Genomic DNA, 22,651 nt, shown 5'->3' with positions numbered 1-22,651 from the left:
AGAGAAGTAACATTTTCATCATGAATAACATTTTCATCTATATCATCATCAAGATTTATAAAAATAGGATCTTTAACTCGCATAGGATCAAAACCATCATGCACCTTATGTTTAGGAGATTTTGGAGAAAATGAAATAATGCTTGTTGAAGGTGTTTTTGGGGATTGCAATGTTTGAGAAGCAGTTGCCTGAGCTCTAAGACGACACTTTCATCGGCGTTCACGTGCAGAATGATTTCATCTAGTCTTAGTAGGAAGTTGAGAAGATTGAGGAGGAGGAATGTTCTCATCCTTATCACTTGGGTGTTTAGGTTGTGGTCTCTTAGGCTGGATAATAGGAGAAGAGGAAGGTCTCTTCTCTCCATAAGAGGAAGGAGGAGGAACTACTCCATATAAAGGAGGAATATTTGGTTTAGGAAGGAGACCATGTCCATCATGATGAGGAGGTATAGATCTACTTTTAGGAAGTTTCTTAGACATAGACATAGTCACATCCATAGGAATGGGTTGGGAATCTTCTTGAGGAAAGACATTAGTTTTATCTTTCAAAGGAAGAACTTCCTTCTCAAGAATGATAGGAATATCAAGTTTGGGTGTTCTAGGTTCACTTAGAGATAGGATCATATCTGTTTTCCACTTTTGATAAGATTTGAAAAGATGATCACTTCGCGGAGGAAGAGATTGGAATTGTTTAGGCCAAAAATAATCAATAGGAATGCTAGAAGTTCTTTCAAATGGTTTAAAGAGACTATGATTGACAGTAACAACTTCACCATTATGGGGAAATTTCAAACATTTATGAATAGGAGAAGCAATAGCTTTCATGGAAGATAGCCAAGGATAGCCTAGCTTCACATGAAAGTGTTCGGACGATGGAATAATAGCAAAGTTCACATCAAGGGATTTGTTATAGACCTCAATAGGTAATGTAATAGAACCAATTGTAGGAGAAGAAAATGCATCAAATAATTTCAAAATCACATTTGTTTTGTCATAGATCACTTGATTCAATTGCAAAGTAAAAAGAAATTCCTCAGTAATAACATTAACCATGCAAGCAGGATCAATAAGCACTCCACGGCAAGGTGTATTCTTGACTTTTGCAACTATGTATAAAGGACCATCAGGTGCCCTGATAGTTTCACTAGAATCAAATGTGATGGAAGGTTCTTTAGGGTTTTCTTGCTACTCTACAAAGTTAATCACATTCGGAGTCATAGACACAAGACCATCAGATGAGAAAGAGGAATCATTAGTCTCAATCACATTAGAGGTATGAGAAGGTAATGGATTAGTAAAAATCTTAAGATTTTGGTTAGGAGGAGCTACAGATGTGTTGCCTTTATCATTCATACCAGAAATAGAGATAGTATTATTATCAATCAAATCTTGAATTTTACCCTTTAAAGCAAAACATTTTTCAGTATCATGCCCAGGTTGACGATGAAATTGACAAAAAGATTTGTTACCAAAATAGGGTGAATTAACCTTTGCAGGATCTATTTGCCTTATAGGAGGGAGAGTAAGCACATTTTGTTCCAATAATTTATTCATAATACTGTGCAATGATTCATTCAAAGGAGTAAACTTTCTTTCTTTCTTGAAAAACTTAGAAATAGGAGGCACACCTGATGCTGCATTCACATTGTTGTTGATGATGTTTTCATTGAACTTAACGGACTCTCTGTTCGGTTTAAACTTTCTAAATGGTTGTTGACTACTATCACCCTTATCACTCGGAGCCATAGGATTTGCTTGTTCCATTTGACTCACAGTCAGTTGATAATTGTGAAGAGTTGCACACAACTATTGGAAAGAAGTAAACTCAGAAAACAAAAGTTTGTTTCGAATATCTTTTTGTAAATTAGAAATAAAGATTCTTTGAATATCATTGTCAGGCACTAGAAAAGAAATTTGAGCATACAAATGCTTATATCTACCAATGAAATCAGTCACTTTTTCTTTAACACCTTGTTTACAATGCATCAAATCAATCAAAGTAACTTTAGGACTTATATTGTTTTGAAATTGTTGAATAAAAGCATTTGCAAGTTGTTCGAAAGAAGTAATAGAATAAGAAGGCAACGAGCAATACCATTGTAGGGCTTTATCTCTTAATGTCCTATTAAACAGTTTTGCCAGAAACCTTTGGTCATAAGCAAAATCAGTACATATTGTTTGAAAAGGCTTAACATGTGTTAGAGGATCACCTTTACCATTATAAAGCTCCAAATGCAGGATTTCAACATGTTTAGGAGGGATAGCTCGAACAATGTCAAGAGAAAGTGGGCTCGCAACATCAAATGTGGGCACACTAAACTTAGATTGATTCATAGAGGCAATTTGTTGCTGTAAAGAAGAGACAGTTTGTGCAAGATTATTAATGGTCGCTTCAGTCGAAGAATTCATATTAGACGTGTTAGATTGTGATGGAGGTATTATGTTATTGAAAGAAGGTATTGATTGAGAGTAAGGTGGCGAGACACTATGATAGTTAGTCATAGGAGAGGATTGGAAAAGAGGAGCACTACAAGGAGGAATGGAATGGCTGAATGAATTGCCCCCTTGCGTCATGTTCATTTGTGGAGATGTAATAGGAACACTCATTGAAGGAATGAATGAAGAAGTCGGATTGAATGAAGGCAGAGGGTTGATTGAAGAGGAAGGATTGCCCCCATGACTAGTGATCATAGGCAGAATGTCTTGTATAGAAGTAGTCATTATGTTTGATGTAAAGGTAGGTATGCTAGCAATAGAAGTTGTCAAAGGAATAGAATGATTGACTTGAGTAGGAGGTTGTGTATAACCCAAAGTTTCAGCACAACTCTTCATAGGCATCACATTCGAATCCACAATGTGTGCAATACCATGCAAAATATCAATTCCATTCTTATCACTTTGAACCATACGTTTTAGACCCTCAATTAATGAAAGAGCTTGACTATCGAGATACTCTTGAGACATCCATTGCTGAAAATCATCAAATTGGTTATCCAATTTCAAAATTTTTTCTACAGAAACCTCATGGAGAGCTTCTTCATCATTAGGAGGATTAGAGGAATTACCCGTGTCCTCGTTAAAAAGGCTATTCAAATTAGGTTCCATCTCCTCGGTAATTAAACCTTGGAAAGACTTAATTCTAATGCTTCGTCTAATGGGAATAGTGTAAGTAGGGCTTATTGTTGTAAAACTCATGCACTAGAGAGGGAGAGAAGATTTTGAATTTAGAGGTAGCAAATTTCAATAAAATTAGCCAATCTCCTAGATTTAAGCTGTTAAATGCAATCACGACAATCTCCCGAAATTTTGAAAAAAATATCAGGGACCGTGGCGAACGGAGTGCACATGGTCCTCGCAAATTTTTTTGAAATTTTCAGGGATGAAAGTTATGATGATTTAAAGCTAATCTGAAAAAATTGAGTGATTTTATGATCTGTAGATAGGCCAAATTAAAGTTGCAATCTCAAAATTGAACCCTACCAAGATTGTTTGAAAAATGCAAAATTTGAATTTTGAAAAAGAGAGGGAAACTGAAATTTTGAATTTTATGATTTTAGAGGGAATACTAAAAGCAATGCAGGCTTTGAAATTTAAAAGTTGACTCAATTTCACGCAAAATTCAATTTTGAAAGCGGAAATCAAAGTTGTTGCAATTAAACACTTAATTTCAAAAGTCACAAATTGCAAGAATTTGAATAAAACACTGAAATTTCGAATGAACGTCAACACACTTTTCAGATTTAGGACAGTAAGAACACAATTTTGACACAAAATTTCAATTTCAATAATTTTTGAATGATTAGGAGCCTTAATCTAAGCAATCACTAGACCAACTTTGACTTTAATTTTGAAAGTGTTAGAATTGATAAAATCAGCCAAATTCTGGATTTTAGCAGAAAAATACAGTAAGATCTAGCTCCTAAAATTTTGGAAAAAATGTCGGGGACGATGGCGCTTGGGGTGCACACGGTCCTCGCAACTTTTTTTCAAATTTTCAGGGATGAAAGATATTATGATTTTGTTGCGGAATCCAAAGTTACAGCTGATTTGGAGATGTTTTGATTAGTGAAATTATCAGTCAAAGGTTGAATCAAGAGGGTTTTAAAAATTAGGGTTTCGACACTTAACCACTTAATTTTCAGAATTAAAGCACAAATATGAATTGATAATTTGCAATAGAAGGGTAGATCTGAAACAAGCATTAACAATTAGACATTTCACAAGCTTAATTACTAAAAAGAAAATTTAGGGTTTTTATGCAATTAACCTCTAAAATTTGCAAAAGTTCAAACATGGAAATGTAATCAAGGCATCCAATTTTCAGATCTAACCATGAATAATCAGAAAGGATGTTCACGTCGGGTTCACCAAAATGTAAAGTGGAAAATCGTGAGCGAACCCTAAGTGTTCCCCCCCACCACTCCAAGGAGAGAGAAAGGAGGTCACTAGGGTTGACGGTTTTCACTTAGGGGAGACTTTACATTCAAAAGAGGGGTTGAAACCCACAAGATCCAATCCCGCATAATGCAAGATTGGATTCTAAATGAGTTTCAAGGGTTAAGACAACAAGGCTACCCTCTTTTGTAAAGAATGTAGATAGAAGGATTAAGCTAGGAATGCATGAAAAGTGAGAAAGATTCACTTATAAACAGAGATAGGAGTATAGGATGAAGTTGTGGACCTGGAATTAGCAGTAAAATGTTGAGACGACGCTGTCCTGCAAATTTGAGCGAAAGTTGATGGGACGATGGCACCCAGCGTGCACACGGTCCTCCGAAAAATCCTTGAAATGAAGGGGGATCTGTTCGTCTCTGCACAAGGATTCCAGATCTTCAATTACAGCTGCGTACCTGCAACCTACACACAGAAAAGCAAGGATGATTGGGGGGTTAGGGATTAGGGGTTTGCCCTTAGGTCAAACCCCGGTTTTGGAATTAACCAAGAAATGAGAATGCTGTAAATGTAAATGATTGTAATGTAAACAAGTACTGATACCTTGTTGTAAGAATGTTTGTATTCTTGCATGCGAAGGTGTAAATGTTGTTGTATGTTGTATGTTGTAAGTGATCTCCTCTTCAATGGTTGAATCCTTGTCTTGAATGCAACACTTAGCCTTGAATGGAGACTTAGAATGATCAATTGCTTGAAGGAATGCTTGAATGCTTGAATGCTTGAATGTTTGAATGTTTGAATATCGCTTCCGCCTTTTTTTTCATCTACCAAAATGGGAGAGGAAATGTAGTTTATATACTTGTCAATTAGGGTTAAAAGACTAATTTTTTTGACCTTAGGCCGACCTGGGAAGATTATTTTCCAATTGGCAAACATAAAGACCCGAGACCCGAAAGAGACCAGGCCCAAAAATAGGGCCAGGGACCAAGGCGCTGGGCACCATGGTCCTGGGGGACCAGGGCACTAGGCACCCTAGTCCTGAAGGACCAGGGCATTGGGCCTCATGGTTCCACCTCTAGGGACAGCAGGGTGCAAGGAGGATCAGGCCAGGGTGCTGAAAAATGCAGTTTTTGATGTCATGAACAAGTTTCGAGGTCTTCATTTAGGTTCAGTGTTGCATCGCCATCGTGAAGACCCAAATGCGGTTGAAATTGCAAGTGTTGCAATTTTAGGATGCTGCAGTTCCTTCATCATACTATCAGTTAATTGCCAAAATCTTTGCCGAGGAATCAATGTCTATTGTCGGTGTAGTCTCAGTTCCCTTATCTTTTACCTTAACCTCCTTTGCATCGGTGGCTTTCCCACTTGGTGTAGTGACCATTACTATCAGTGGAGTATTATCCACAATATTCCCACTATCATGTACTACTAATATACTCAAAATTGGTTCAGAACTACCCAAAATACCTTTCCTTTTTGATTTATCCAGAATGGTGTAAGTTGTTGACTTAACAAAATCTTCATGAGATGTAAGAAAGTCTGGATTCATCTGGAAGAATTTCGCCCAACCCTCATTGGTCTCATTTATCACCTCATTAACTACGCCTATCATTAGACTTATTTGTTGGTGTTTGCTACTAAATAATATCCTATTAGTAAAATCAATACATCTCTTCATTTCCTCATTACTAATATCACCACATAAATTCAAATGTTCTACCTCTTTGATCTCCCTATCCCTCTTGACTGCGTCAAGTCTTCTAGAATCTAGTTTATTGTAAAATGATAGAGGTATTTCCTTCAAAATTTCTACTAGGGATTTCTTATAAATATCTATATGTGACAAAATTGCCTCTTCTATCTCATTCTGCTCATTTTCCTCTAAACTCTCATAATACATAGATACATTTTTCAAAATTCCATCCTTTGTAATTTTGTCAATTAATTCAGCACAGGTCATTTTGGCCTTACCAAACTCAGTGTCATCACTCCTATTTTTGTTGGGGGTTGTCAGAGTAGATGTATCTGGTTTTCTCTTTTGTGTAGGCTTCCTTGCTGGAGTTGGGGGTGCAGTGGGTTTTGTTACTTTTCTACCAAGTTTCATCCTTGGCTCCACCTTCTTCTCCTCTACCGGTGGCTGATCTACTTTCTTCCTCTGTACCCTTCTGAAAGCTAGAGGTTCATTGTCCTCTGAATTAGAATCAAAAGTGATGGTAGAAATGTAAGCTTCGGGCTTCTTCACTTTTGCAGTACTAGCAACTGTCAGTTCTGCTACCGGTTTAGATCCAAAACCCATTTCAGTATTTATTCTGTGAATGACATTCTGCACAAATGTAGACATCTTTTCTATTTTCTTCTCCCTTCTCTTCCTATTGAAGCCAGTTTTGACTCCAAAGGCCTTTTCTTCTACAGTGCCAAAGTTTTTGGTCTTGTTATCCAATGGGGCATCTAGTTGTATTTTTGCATAGAGGTCTAGAATGTTATCATCCACCTCATATACAAGCTCTGTGACCCATATGGTCCTTGGTTCTACTGCCTCCATGAGGGTTTCATTGGTCTTCACCATGAAATAGATATCAGTGGAGTACTTCTCCACAATGTTCTTTGATAATATCTCCCTCTGCCTCATGTTTTCGTGAAATGTTTGAAATAACCCCAAAGTTTCTCATCTCTGCCGGTACCAAGACTGGTGATTTCTTCCTTGATCTACATACCTACCGGTATGTCATGAGCCCAACGCTTCTTTCCTAGACTAGGTAGCTCATTCATGAAATAAAGCATCAGACAAATAATGTGATTTCAATATCTGAAAGTTCCTTTCTTAAATTCCTTGATCTTTCCAAGATTCAACATCAATTCACTCCTCAACCATTCACATAAATCATATTTTGCATCATTCCTCAGCATCCAATATGCTGCATGAATGCAAGAACTAGCAGCAAAATTCAATCGGCTAGATTGAGTTACCTTATAACCTATTATCATGCTTGCAAATTTCACATCAATGTCGGTGATTGTGCTGATCCTCATTGATTTGTTGTCATGAGTTGTACCGGTGATTTTCTCAACCTCTATGTTAGAGATCTTCTTGCTAGGTTCTTGTCCAACCTTGGGTAAGTTGGTGACTGCTTGAATATCCTCTTTGGTGATCATGTAAGGCCGATTAAGGCAGATAAACATGTTGTGAACCCTGCTTAGAATGTATCTAATGATCTCATCTTTGATTTTCGGTATGTATAGGATACCAGTTAACCCTAGATCCTCAATGGCCTTGTATTTCGGCTTGATGGTTTTGAAGCTTCCCAGTATCATGGATTGATACATGCCTTTGATCTCCTCTGTGCTTAGATCCTCCAAGGTGCAGTGAATGTATGCCCTTACATCTTCAACATACATCACGCCATTAGGAACCCTAGAAAATTCTCTCGTAGAGTCTTCCTTCTTAGCTATCAGGGGAACCTCCATGAAGATGGGTCTCAGCCTATCCTTAACTTTGACAATGGTAGGATTTTCAATGAAAGTAGGAGTTGAAGATCCAGATGCCATTTCGAAGAATACCTGAAAGTGAATGTCAGTTGGAAGATTGAGTGCTTCTGCTTGAAATCCTTTCACAATGCTTTTGCTCACTCTTAATTCAACTGAAATTCACCTTTTCTTCGCTCTAAATGCTTGAATGATGGGTGAGTGAAAATGTATCCACTTTCCCTTTTTATCAGTGAAAAAAACCCTAATCTTTCTCTGTCCTAAATGCTTTGTGATCTACCTTACGAGATGTTGGTTTCACAATCTTATGTCGGGTTAACCTTCATCAATGATGAACACAACTCTCTAAGTCTCTTCTAGATCTCCTCAGATCTCCTCCAGGGGAATATGCAAGATTTGCGATGAGTTTGCCAACCCCTAAGGCTTATGCCTCAGTTACCGTTGGAATTTCCTGCCGGTGGAGGAATGCCCTATTCTATCGATGGAGTTACCAGTATTGTTGCATCTCCACTTGGTCCTTCAGATTTTCTAACCCATCTCTTGATGTGATCTTATTGTATTTCATCTACCTTCTACTTTCCTTTCTCATTTGCTTGATTATTGCTGACCAGTTGAGTCTTGCTTTTGTAGTAGTTAGCAATATGACCTATTTTGTTGCATCCATAACATGTAATATTGTTCTTCTAAATTGTTTTAACATATTTGGTGTCATCTCTTGACCTACAATGATTAACCAAATGTCCAAACTTTCAACATGCATGACATTTAACATTCATTCTGTAGTTTTTTGACTTATGACCATATTTCTTGCAATTTGTGCATTGTTTGGGAACATAATTGTTGTTTTGATTTGCTCTATTTCTACATTGTTTAGCTATATGCCCAAATTTATTGCAAACAAAACATCTACCATTGAATTTATAATCATTAGATTGCCTTACCAGTTTCCTCTGTTCTGATGAGTTCTGCACACTAGTTGATTGATTTGTAGTACCAGAGCTTTCACCTTGTACAAATCCAAGTCATCTAGAATCATCAATATGCCTTTGTCTTTTCAATAAGTCATCCAATTGTGCAACATTGATCCTAAACTTTTCTTTGTACTCACTTGCAGTAGTCAGATCATCACTTTGAGATATTACTTGTCTTTCAATTTCTTGTTCGTTATTCTGGGATTGTACCAAACTAGTTTTCAACATATCATTCTCATGAGACAATCTGTCACATTGCTCAGATTTGTTCTTCAGAGATACAGCAAGACTTTCTTCTTTCTTCTTTCTGTCCTCAATATCCTTATATATCCTCATAGTCAGGTCTTGCATTTCATTTTGCATGAACATGTTTTCTTGGCTCAACTTCTGACAATGTTCCTTGAGAGCATTATCATCATCTTGTTTTTGCAAAAGTTCCTTCCTTCTAATTTGAGCTGATGATAAACTTTCTTGCAGGACAAGAATAAATTCATTTGCAAAATTTAGTTCATCTTGCAGTTTCAAGTTCTTCATCCTTTCAGCATCATAATCCTCAAGAGCCATCTCAAGTTGCTTCTCCATAGCCATGCCTAAAGATTCTGGTTTCAGGATCTTCCTCAAGCTGTTAAACTTCATTTGAGGTACAAGGCTTTGATACCAATTGTTGGGATCCAATAACACTAAGAGGGGGGGGGGGGGGGGGTGAATCAGTTTTATTTCGGTAAGATTTTATGCCTTTATACCATACACATATAAATCGGTAAACAAATAAACATGCAACTTGAAGCAAATAAACCATCCACATGAATGAACACCATAACACATAATTTATATGTGGAAACCCTCAAAGAGGAAAAACCACAGTGGGATTTGTGACCCACAATATCAATTCACTGGCCATATGAAAGATATTATATAAAGAAGGGGGGCCTGAACATGTAGGAAGGCACATTGCCTAGAGAACACTGCTCATCACTAAAGAGTCTCACTGACTACAAATTTTGCTGAAGGAAAACAATGAAAATGTACTCACAAAATGCATCTGCTATGCCAAAAAGAGTTCCGGTTATAGCTCTGCTCTGTACTAGTTCATAAACCCTCAACACTACTATTTGTATCACCTTTCCTCCAAGAATGTCTTACAAAAAATTTACAGATCATTTCATGATACAACATTCACATACAAATGATCTTCACATTCCACAATCCTCATCCACAAGTTCTACTCTTACATAATCATGATGTCTCATAATGACCTAACACACTGACCTATATACCCATTACAAACAATATGCCTTATGTCAGATTACAATACAAAAAAGTTTACAATGTTGGTCTTATACAATAATTACAAAATGATTTTACAAATAAATCTTCCTTGATGTCGGCTTCCCTGAAGTGTTGGATGTTGGTGTCGGTGTTGGTGCCGGTTGTAACCCTAGATGCTCAATGCCGGTGAATGCCTCCTAATGCCAATATATGACTCCCATCTAATCTTGGTGCCATCAATGACAACAAAATGAATCCACTGAGTGGCAATTGCCAACAATCTCCCCCTTTGGCATTGATGGCAACACTCATGTGAAAAATGGATTCCCTGTTGGTCCAACTGAAATATGCTCCCCCTGAGCAATACACTCCTTCTAATATTTTGATATCCTTTGCATGTGTTCTTGTCTAATATTTTCACATATATACACTCCCCCTTTGGCATCAATGCCAAAGACTGGTGAAAGAATTGAAAGAATTCAGAACAAAAGAATGAATAAATATTGTTTATTTTACCTGAGCTTGACTAACTTCAAAATTTTTAGGTAAGCCTTATCCAACAATTGTAGGTATGTATCCCAACAAGTTTTGAAATTTTCATATATGAATACTAGTCCACTTAGTAAGTGTGCTAGTGTTTCCTTCTCTGATACTTCTGTTGGTGTGGGTTTAGCAATCATGTCCATACACTCTCTCTTATGTACAGCCAGTGAATCTAGTCTTGGACTCACAAGTCCTCTAAGACTTCTTGCTCTTCAATATTTTCTCTCTCCTTCTTCAAAGAAAAAATTTGATTCTTCAAAGACAAAATTTGACCATTAACAGATGTTGTTAGAGAGGTCAATCCATCAAAAGAATTTGCAATGTTAGCTATCTTATCATGCAACTCCTTCAATTTTCTATCTACATTTATTGTAAGAATTTCTATGTTACAACAGACCTTGTAGATATTTGTACACTATTTTAAATAATTCTCAATAAGAATGAGTTTATCTTCAATTTTCTTCTTCTCCATTACAATGATTTGATCAAAGACTTCTCTTTTAGTTATAGTGAATCTTTATAATGCCCGCTGATCTGATATCTGTTGTAGTGATTGAAAATTGTTAGATATGTACTCTATTAGTGTTTTGAGCTTGCCGGAAGGGCTTACTTCATTCTCAATCATGCAATCAGGTATTAATCTATACAAATTGTAACTGATTGATCAATTATTCCCTTATCTGTTGATCCCTCGTTTAGTAGCTTTTGAGTAGCTACCATCATCAATTCAGTGGGACTCATCTCAGTTATTGATTTCTTCTCAACTTGAGAAGTGTTAATTGCCAAAATCTTTGTTGGGGAATCAATGTCTATTGCCGTGTAGTCTTAGTTCCCTTATCTTTTACCTTAACCTCCTTTGCATCGGTGGCTTCAGCACTCGGTGCACTGACCATTACTATCAATGGAGTATTATCCACAATATTCCTAGTATCCTGTACTATCGGTATACTCAAAATTGGTTCAAAACTCCCAAAAATACCTTTCCCTTTTGATTTATCCAGAATGATGGAAGTTGTTGACTTAAAAAAATATTCATGAGATGTAAGAAAGTATGGATTCATCTGGAAGAATTTTGCCCAACCCTCACTGGCCTCATTTATCACCTCATTAAATCTGCCCATCATTAGGCTTATTTATCATGGTTTGCTACTAATTGTTGTCCTATTAGCAACATCAATACATCTCTTCATTTCCTCATTACTAATAGCACCTCTTCAAAGGTTCTACCTCTTTGATTTCCCTATCCCTCTTGACTGCGTCAAGTCTTCTAGCATCTAATTTATTGTACGATAAAGAGGTATTTCCTTCAAAATTTCTACTAGGGCTTTCTTATAAATATCTATATGTGACAAAATTGCCTCTTCTATTTCATTTTGCTCATTTTCCTTTAAACTCTCATAATACATAGATACATTTTTCAAAATTCCATCCTTTGTAATTTCATCAATTAATTTAGCACTTGTCATTTTGGCCTTACCAGACGCAGTATCATCACTCTTCTTCTTTTTGTTGGGGCTTTCCGGAGTAGATGTAACTGGTTTTCTCTTTTGTGTGGGCTTCCTTGCCAGAGATGGGTGTAGTAGGTTTTGTTACCTTTCTAACAAGTTTCCTCCTTGGCTCCACCTTCTTCTCCTCTACCGGTGGTTGATCTACTTTCTTCCTCTATACCCTTCTGAAAGCTAGAGGTTCATTTTCCTCTCGATCATAATCAGAAGTGATGGTAGAAATGTAAGCTTTAGGTTTCTTAACTTTTGGAGTACTAGCCACTGTCGGTTCTCCTACTGGTTTGGATCTAGGACCCTTTTCAATATCTATTCAGTGAATAAAATTATGTACAAATGTAGACATCTTTCCTACTTTCTTCTCTCTTCTCTTCCTATTGAAGCCAGTTTTGACTTCAAAGACCTTCTCTTCTGCAGTGTCAAAGTGTTTGGTCTTGTCATCCAATGGGGCATCTAGCAACATTTTGCATAGAGGTCCATAATGTTATCATCCGCCTCATATCCAAGCTTTGTGACCCATATGGTCCTTGGTTCTACTACCTCCATGAGGGTTTCATCGGTCTTCACTATAAAATAGATATCAGTGGAGTAATTCTCCACAATGTTCTTTGATAATCTCTCCCTTTACCTAATGTTTTCCTGAAATGTTTTGAAATAACCCCAAAGTTTCTAATCTCTACCGGTACCAAGACCGGTGATTGCTTCCTTGATTTGCATACCTACGGGTATTTCATGAGCCCAATGCTTCTTTCCTAGACCAGGTAGCTCATTCATGAAATAAAGCATCAGACAAACAATGAGATTTCCATATCTGAAAGTTCCTTTCTTAACTCCCTTGCTCTTTTCAAGATTCAACATTAATTCACTCCTCAACCATTCACATAAATCATATTTTGCATCATTCCTTAACATCTAATATGCAACATGAATGCAAGAACTAGCAACAAAATTTAATCATCTAGACTGAGTTACCTTATAACCTATTATCATGCTTGAAAATTTCACATCACTATCAGTGATTGTGCTAATCTTGATTGATCTGTTGTCATGAGTTGCACCAGTGAGTTTCTCAACCTCTGTGTTAGTGATCTCCTTTCTAGGTTCTTGTCCAGCCTTGGGTAAGCTGTTGACTGCTTGAATAGCCTCATTGGTGATCATGTAAAGCCGATCCAACCAGATAAACTCATTGTGAACCCTTCTCAGAACCTATCTGATGATCTCATCTTTAAATTCCAGTATGTATACGACACTGATTAACCCTAGATCCTCAATGGCCTTGTATTCTGACTTGATGGTTTCAGAGCTGCCCAATATCACAGATTGATACATGCCTTTGATCTCCTTTGTACCTAGATCTTCCAAGGGGTAGTGAATGTATGCCCTTACATCTTCAACATATATCACATCTTCATGAACCCTAGAAAATGCTCCCGCAAAGTCTTCCTTCTTAGCTATCAGGGGAACCTCCTTGAAGATGGGTCTCAACCTATTTTTAACTTAGAAAATGGTGGGATTTGCAATGAATGTAGGAGCTAAAGATCCAGATGTCATTTCAAAGAGTACCAGAAAGTGAACGTTGGTTGGAAGATTGAGTGGTTCTGCTTGAAATCCTTTCACAATTCTTTCACTCTCTCTTAATTCGCTTGAAATTCTCCTTTTCTTTGCTCTAAATGCTTGAATGTTGGGTGAGTGAAAATGAATCCACTTTCCATTTTTATCAGTGAAAAAACCCTAATCTTTCTCTGTCATAAATGCTTCATGATCCACCCTATTGGATGTCGGTTTCACAGTCTTATGTCAGGTGAACCTTCATCAATGATGAACACAACTCTCTAGGTAACTTCTAGATCTCCTTAGATCTCCTTCGAGGGAATATGCAAGATTTGTAATGAGTTTTCTAGCCCCTAAGGCTTATGCCTCAGTTACCGGTGGAATTTCCTGTAGGTGGAGTAATTCCCTATTCTACCGGTGGATTTACCGGTGTTGTTGCATCTCCACTTGGTCCTTCATATTTTCTAACCCATCTCTTGGTGTGATCTTGTTGTATTTCATCTACCTTCTTCTTTCCTTTCTCATTTGCTTGACTATTTCTAACCGATTGAGTCTTTCTTCTGCACTACTTAGCAATATGACCTATTTTGTTGCATGCATAACATGTAACATTGTTCGTCTAAATTGCTTTGACATATTCGATGTCATTCCTTGACCTACAATTATTAGCCAAATGTCCAAAATTTCCACATGCATGACATTTAACTTTCATTCTGCAGTCTTCTAACTCATGACCACATTTCTTGTAATTTATGCATTGACCGGGAATATAATTGTAGTTTTGATTTGCTCTATTTCTACATTGTTTATCTATATGCCCAAATTTATTGCGAAAAAAACATCTACCATTGAATTTATAATCATTAGATTGTCTTACCAGTTTCATCTATTCTGATGAGTTCTGCACACTGGTTGACTGATCTGTAGTACCAGAGCTTTCACCTTATACAAATCCAAGTCCTCTAAAATCATCACTTTGCCTTTGTCTTTTCAATAAGTCATCCAATTATGCAACACTAATCCTAAAATTTTCTTTGTACTCAATTGCAGTAGTCAGATCATCTCTCAAAGATATTACTTGTCTTTCAAGTTCTTGTTCATTATTTTGGGATTGCACAAAACTGGTTTTCCACATATCATTCTCATGAGCCAATCTGTCACATTCCTCAGATTTTTTCTTCAAAGATTTAGCAAGACTTTCTTCTTCCTTCTTTCTGTCCTCAATATCCTTAGACATCCTCATAGTCAGGTCTTTCATTTCATTTTGCATGAGCATGTTTTCTTGACTCAGCTTCTGACAATGTTCCTTGAGAGCATTATCATCATCTTGTTTTTTCAAAAGTTCCTTCCTTCTAGCTTGAGCTGATGATAAAGTTTCTTGTAGGACAAGAATGAATTCATTTGTAGAATTCAGTTCATCTTGTAGTTTCAAGTTCTTCATCCTTTCAACATCATAATCCTCAAGAGCCATCTCAAGTTTCTTCTCCATAGCCACGCCTAAAGATTCTGGTTGCAGGATCTTCGTCAAGCTGTTAAACTTCCTTCGAGGTGTGTGTGTGTGAAAAAGTGAAAAAGAATCTATAAGCTGCAAGACACAACACTTCAATTAAGTCATTACATGTATGGCTAGACAAATGTAAGATGAATAATAAAACCATAACAAAGTGACTAATTGCCTTCTAAAAGATGCGATATAAGATTGCTCTCAGATTTTTATAAGCAATACCAGTGACTAGACTACACCAAGATGAAGGATTTAATCTATATGATAATGATAAACAAGAAACATGGATTCAAGATGGATGTTAGATGGATGAATAATCAAGCAATAATGAATTCAAGCAATCATGAAATAAACTATATATGCCAATAATCAAAAAGCAAGCAAATATGTTCAATGACTCCAGAGAAAAATCGACATAATAATCTCCAAGGTGTTTCTCAAATATCTCTACGGTGATTTGAATAAGAATTGAAGGCTGAATTTATAGATAATTCACAAGAGATCAAGAAAAAGCACAATTTAGATTTAATTGAAATAATTGAGAAATTAGGTTCAGTTAACCTTGAGATAGATTACAATTATAGTTTAATTGAAATGCATTTAACTAAGAAGTTCAAGTTGCATTAGAAATAAGATATAATTAATTCCATGCATTTGTGATAAAAATAGATACTTCTTTGATTTATTCAAGAAAAGAGTCTTTTCAATGCAACTAAACTTCGTTTTCTGAAAAGATTTGAGTTCTAATTTTAGAGAATGATTAAATTCTTTTTTTGATTTCAAGTTCTCAATTTAGAAAAAGAAATAATATCTCAAGTTTGATTTCTCTCTCAATTCAATTCTTTTATTTTATTTTCAATTTAACTCTTGCTTTGTAATTAATTCCTCTTTTCTAATAAATTAATTCCTTTTTTATGATTAAATGACAAATTTATTAATTAATTAAATATGCTAGGATATTTAATAAATTAAATAGGATAATTGATCAAAATAATTTTATCAGAATGATTTAATTAATTAAATAAATATTTAATTAATATAGAATAATTCACTTGCCACGTGATATTTAATGATTGAAGAATTAATTAATTGTGCTCAAGATTGATTTAATTGCCTTTGGTTAGGACCTTGGTGATGTTGTCGAGATTAGGAGCCCATGGTTTAGGTGACCAATTTTAGGGTATTACATTTTCCCCTCTTTGAATTAATGTGCGAGTAGAGCGTTGGTTCAAAGAATAGTTGATGTCTAGGAGATACTAGTTGTGAACTTGATTGATCACGAATCAGATGAAGAGAGAGGTGTTTAGCTTGATTTGAAGCGATGAAGCTGAATACAGTTGATTAAAGTGATATCGATCCCAAACTTGATTGAACTAGGAATGATAGAGAGAAAAGATACTGAACTTGAACTTGATTGATCAAGAAGTGGATCTTATTGATCTAGAACTTGGTTGAACTAGACACAGTGAGCGAAGATAAAATCATTCTTGAACTTGATGGATCAAGCCACGATGAGCAAAGATAAACTGTCCAGCTTGATTCGATGCGATGAAACTGAACACCTGCTTAGATTGGGCATGTGCTCAAAGATACTCTTTAAACTTTTGATTGAATTTAAAAGAATAATCAGCTTGATGAAAAGTGATGAAACTGATTAACGTTAAGAGATTGATTAAGATGAAGACAAATATCAACTTGATTTAAAGCAATGAAACTGATACGCCCCTAGCAATTGATTCGATTTAGATGATCGAGAGATCTCAACTTGATATGAAGCGATGAAGTTGAGATGCCCCTTAGCGATAAGGTCTTGTTTGATTTTCTTTAGTTGAAAAGATTTTTGCTTGACTTTTGATGAAGATTTGAAAATTTTCTCGACTTTGAAGATGTGAGGTCATGAGGTCATGAGTATGCCCCCTCGGGAGCAAAATCAAAAGATAGCGAGGGTACATGATTTTAGGCAATTGTTAGCGACGATAATTAACTGAGCACAAAGATTTTGTCAAAGGAAAATTTTAAGATTTAGTGTTGAGCGATGAGAAATTGAGTGCACAGTTGATTTGTAGAATTGAGATTTAGCATTGATTCATTAGAAAATGAGCGCGACTTGAAGAAAAGATTGAGCATTTGATGAAAGCGCTAAGTGGTCAAAATTGTGAAATTGACTAGGAAAATGATCTTAGATTTCAATTTCGATCTCAAAAATGGAATTAGAACAGGCAAATTAGCTAAGGGTACAATTTTCATGTCCATTGGAGGAAGTTGAAAAATTAGGTTTTTGGCTATATAAGGGGAAAAAGTGTCATTTTCAATTCATTTTAACCCTCCAAGTTTGAAAATTCAAAAAGCCTTCTGTGAGGAAAAATGGTGGTTCCCACTCACTTGCATCGATTTGAGCACCAGACACGTCATAATCGACCTTGGAACTATGAGCCAATGGTAAGTGATCGATCTTAAGCTTGTTAATCATTTCAAGTTTAAATTTTTTTGTTGAATTTTTCATTATTTTGGCATGTAGAAGTTGGTTGTTTTCGTTTTGTCATGCGAGACAAGATCCTATCTCGTACGATAAACTGATTAAGTTTGTTTTGTCATTTAAGGTCATTAGTTTTGTCCCTCTAAGCCTACCCTTGTATCGTATGACAACCTTCAAAATAGCCCATTTTGTTGTCCTAGAAGTAATCTTGTGTCGTATGAGAGTATTTTGTCATACTAAGCCTAATCTTGACTCATACGAGTTTCTGCCTATTCAGTGTTATGTCGTTCAAAAAATAGCGAGCACTTTTTTAGGTACAAACTTGAAATTTTGATTTTGCAATTGACGTAGTTGGATTTGCATGATGTTTAACTTCCTTGATATGCTAAATTGGAATGTTTCCTAATGAGCTTTTGTTTGATTTTTGCAGGTTCGATTGCCCCATCTATTATTCAGATGTGTATATCCTCCTACGATGACATTAGTTTGGCAGTTATCCGATATAGATTGGGCACATATTGATGCATGCAGATTGACTCACCTTTTATAGTTGCTTGATATCCGTGTTAATCATAGTATGCTCATGACCTTAGTCAAGAGATTTCATTCAGAGCATAACACATTTCATTTTCTAGTTGGGGAGATGACCATTACTCTTGAGGATGTATACAGGATTCTCTAGATTCCTTTTATCGGTGGTATGGTTGATTATGATGCAACGCATCTTCCTGGGTTACTAGCTGTTAGACAGGTTTTCAGAGATCTTGATATTTTGACACGTTCTATCAGTTGGCACGTGATGATGACCAGATATAGTGAGGACTTTCCACTGGCTTGCATCATAGCAGGTTTTATTGACTATTTTCTTATGCCAAATAGGGGATAGCGGGGATTTTTGTGTGGATGGGGCAGGATGTTAGAGAGGCTTATTGAGAGCCCTTAGAGATTAGGCTGGGGTTCTTGTATATTAGCACACATGTATCACGAGATGCATGAGATCGTATTTAGGGAGGGGAAGAGTATGGCTGTAGGATTTTTGATTTTACAAGTATGGGCCTGGGAGCATCTCATAGTACGTAGGTCAATTATCAATGAGGATAGGGATCCTGGTCAGCCCATTGTATATAGATATTCAGGATATGTGACTCAGCCCCATCTGGGCAAGACTGACTTTTGGAGGCAGAAACTGGATGACTTGATAGCTGTGACAAGGAGACCGTACAGGTGTTTAGAGCCATGGGACGATAGGAGGATTGTTCATAGGGATTTGTTTGTGACTCACCCACTCATCGGTAGATCACAGATAGTATTCAAGTGATTCGTTGTTTCCTGAGTGATGAGGTAGTATGGTAGGCCTCAGCTGATCTCGTAGGAATACACTGCATACATGCATTATGCAGATGAGGAGAGGCAGGGATGGGCATCAAGATTGTCTTATGCCTTGAGTATGCAGGAGTTGACTGGATTACAACATCTTAGATGGGACTATATGGATGATGTTGCAGATGCGAGTGTCTTGCCCCAGTACAGGGATTGGTTCCAAAAGCATCCATTCCCAAGATTTATGGATCCAGCTAATTAGGTACCTCACATAGAAGAGATAGAGGATGATGCCCCCATGTAGGGATAGGGACATGGATAGAGGTAGGGATAGAGAGCCGAGGCTCCGAGGTGGGCAGGTGGTGATCCTAGTGCTAGTAGTAGTAGGGTACCAACTGGTGGTAGGTAGCAGAGAGGAGAGGGCAGATCCCTAGGTACTGTTGGAGTGAGACTTGGTGGAGTGAGAGTGTTGGAGGGTGGAGGAGAGGAGGAGAGAGCAGCGCTGAGATAGGTTTGATAGAGGAGAGAGGAGCAGGAGGGAGACAGAGGCGGAGATGGAGGAGGAGAGCCTACGAGGGATGATGGGGCCGACACAACATGATTGATGAAAGCACGCCTAGCGTGGTTAGAGTCACAGTTCACCATGGCATAGACTCAGTTAGTGGAGTGAGACCGATAGCTAGTAGAGATTAGGGATGAGTGTGATCGTCAGGTCATAGAGATGAGAGTAGAGAGGAGGGCAGAGACAGACACCTTGCGGTAGGAGGTACTTCATCAGATGAGTTGGGAAGCCTATTACGTTGTAGCTTACAGCGTAGTAGTTCTAGTAGTGTAGCAGGTTGTACCCTATTCTCAGTATATGGCTCGATCTGAGGGATCTCAGGAACCTCATCAGGATCTGGGCCAACAGGCTCCACCTCCTCCACCAGGCGATGAGGGAGAGGTCGAGAGCTAGATATTCTTTTTGTAGATCTGATATTTTTTGTAGACACACCCATTTTTTGTAGCCCTTACGATTTTTGCTCTGATGGGAGTTTGTATATGTCAGTTGACATTATTTTGTACCCTGAGACTTGATGGTTATATATATATACAAGATCTGATTGGACTTCATTGTACTTCTGTCAATCGATTTATGAGATACTTTCTATTATGGATGTATCTAATGCAAATGAATATGGATGTTTGTTTTTGTTTCTTTTCATATGCAAATAAATGATAATGAATGAGGTAAATGAGTAATGCAATTTTTTTTCTTTTTCTATGCAATAAGATGAATGTAAATGAATGTATGAATCTATATAAAATGCTTATGTATGCAACTAAACATCTCAATACACAAGTACTCGATTGAAGAAATGATGAAAAAGAGACCGCTTAGCTAAGAAATGATGATGCATCCAACTCTCATTCAGAAGATAAAGAGATTATTACCATACCGAAATCACTCTAAATTCACAAAATATAGAATGAAATGCAAAATGAGATGCAACCTAAACCTAGTCACTAGATTTAAAATGCTTAAGTTTCATCACTGGGCATAACAAACATAACAGGCAGATTAGAGTTCTTTTCTTTCCATGTGCAATATTTAATTATCTTGTTTGCAATGACCCTTTTTTTGTTCATATCCTTGGACAAATTTCACAAGGACCTAGATTGCATGATAAAGAAATTCCCTCAAAACAGACAAAGAAATGATGTGAACCTCACTGTAGCATTCAAATAAGTGGAGTCAAGGTATGTGTGGCGATTTTACCTTGTTGTGAAGGCTCTTATCATAGACACCCAGCTGATTAGATGTTTCCAGATCATCAGAATAATCTTACAAGTAGAAAATAAAGAAAATATTATGCCCCCAATCCTTGCTCCTCTTAGTCAAGATAGACTTCCTTGAGTTACTCAGAGGGATAATAATAAAAAATTAATATAAAAGACAACATACAATGAAAGTTTTTATGTATAGCTCAAACTATTTAGTTATTATTTTCCATTATGTTGTTTTGCTTGTGTACTCAGTGATAAAACTCTTTGGTAGTTAGGAGACAGGTGACTGACTTAGAGTGGATGACCAGGTTTCATTGATGGAAAGATTACTTGGTCATTACTGCTTAGGACATATAAATTGCTCTTTTGATTAACCTAAGATTAGGAAATTGATCAGTTTCAAGTCGTGAGGATTCCAACGAACCAGAATGTCACAAAATTGACTGAAAAATATGTACAAGCGATAATAAAAATGCATGAAAGTGGGAAATGCCAACGTTGCATTGATAGATGGAGCGCTGAGTATAAGAGGCATCTATTTGCTAGGTTTTCACCTACTTGGAAGTGATTCATTTTTTTTACCAAAGTCCTTGTTTACCAGGTTTTCACTAGGGCATTTTATCTTTTTTTTTTCCAAGACTTTTTATGATTTTTCCAGGACTTTTTTTAGCTATATAGGTTGTTGGAGTAGAGAATGCTAAGTGAACAATTTATTCAAATGGATGGTGTTAATTGGCTCACAAAGTTGTTCTCCTTCCGATGTTGAGAGTTGATAGGCACTAGAGCCAAATACTACAGTTACGATGTAGGGACCCAACCAATTGGGTTCAAACTTCCCTTTGTTGTCTCGAAACTGTTGATTTTTGGGATTTTCTCTTAGATCTAGGTCACCAACCTAAAATTATTGTTGTGGAACCTTCTTGTTATATCCTCTGGACATTCTCTTTTGATACACTCTGAGATGATCAAATGCCATTTGCCGACATTCATCCAGCAATTTGAGTTCTTGCAATCTAGCTATTATGTAGTCTTCATCATTAACAAGACCTTGCAAAGAAACTATTAGAGATGGTATTTCTACTTAAGTAGGTAATACTGCTTTGGACCCATACACCAAAGAGAAATGTGTAGCCCTAGTAGGTGTTCTGATACTTGTTCTGTAAGCCCATAATGTAGGATTGAGCTGCAGATGCCAATCCTTCCCAGATTTGTTTACTGTTTTGTGTAAGATAGTCAATAGGTATTTGTTAGATGCCTCAGCTTGTCCATTACCTTGAGGGTAATATATAGATGACCAGTGTTGTTTAATTTTGAATTTCTCATAGAGCTTGTCTAGATCTTTATTCTTGAATTGTCCTCCATTGTCTGTCACGATGGATGAAGGTATCCCATACCTGCAAATGATATGGTTTAGAATGAACATAGCTACTTGTTTACCAGTTGCTTTGATGAGTGGAATCGCTTCTACCTACTTAGTGAAGTACTCAGTGATAGTTATGATAAACTTGTGTATGTTGGATGATGTAGGATATATTTGACCAATGAGATCAAAGGCCCATTGCTGAAAAGGCCAATGTGTGATGAAGGGTATGAGATCCCTTGTTGGAGCATGTATGAGATTTCCATGTAGCTGACACTTCTCACAAGTTATAGAAAACTTTATAGCATCCTTCTCCATGTCTGGCCAGTAGTAGCCAACCCTTAGTGGTTTCCGATCGAAAGTAAGACCATTCGAATGAGATCCACAAATACCTTCATGGACTTCCAATAATGCACGTTTAGACTCTTCAGTTTCTAGACACCTAAGCAATGTACCATCCAAACCTCGTCTAAACAAATCATTAGCAATGATGATGTATTGTGAAGCATTTTAG

The sequence above is a fragment of the Cryptomeria japonica genome, chromosome 2, assembly GCF_030272615.1.
Source record: "Cryptomeria japonica chromosome 2, Sugi_1.0, whole genome shotgun sequence".
Classification (NCBI taxonomy): domain Eukaryota; kingdom Viridiplantae; phylum Streptophyta; class Pinopsida; order Cupressales; family Cupressaceae; genus Cryptomeria; species Cryptomeria japonica.
The sequence above is the reverse complement of the archived record's forward strand: the minus strand, read 5'-3'. Positions refer to the sequence as shown.